The following is a 227-nucleotide window of genomic DNA, read 5'->3' as shown; positions in this document are numbered from 1 at the left end:
CTCCTCCCCCCCCCCCCTTGCAGCAAGACGACTGTTCCTCGACCTGCTCCTCGGTAAATCCCCCTCCGACCTTCACAGCCTTGGACAAGTACCAGCCAGTTCGCCCTCGACCCAAGTGTCACCAGTGCAGCTGTGGAATCATCTTCGCTATTACCACTGTCTTTTCTCTCCTGGTTCTCCTCCTCATAACGGGGTTCATCCTCTATATCGAGAGTAAGTTTCGAAAG

At 54.6% G+C, this 227-nt stretch overlaps 1 pseudogene; it reads left to right on the top strand.

The window, feature by feature from the left end:
• LOC119588499 overlaps positions 1-227 on the top strand; it is a 2,411-nt pseudogene that overhangs the window by 1,469 nt on the left and 715 nt on the right.

The sequence above is a fragment of the Penaeus monodon genome, chromosome 24 (assembly GCF_015228065.2).
Source record: "Penaeus monodon isolate SGIC_2016 chromosome 24, NSTDA_Pmon_1, whole genome shotgun sequence".
Taxonomy (NCBI): domain Eukaryota; kingdom Metazoa; phylum Arthropoda; class Malacostraca; order Decapoda; family Penaeidae; genus Penaeus; species Penaeus monodon.
Note: the sequence above shows the minus strand (reverse complement) of the source record. Positions and strands in the feature narration are given on the sequence as shown.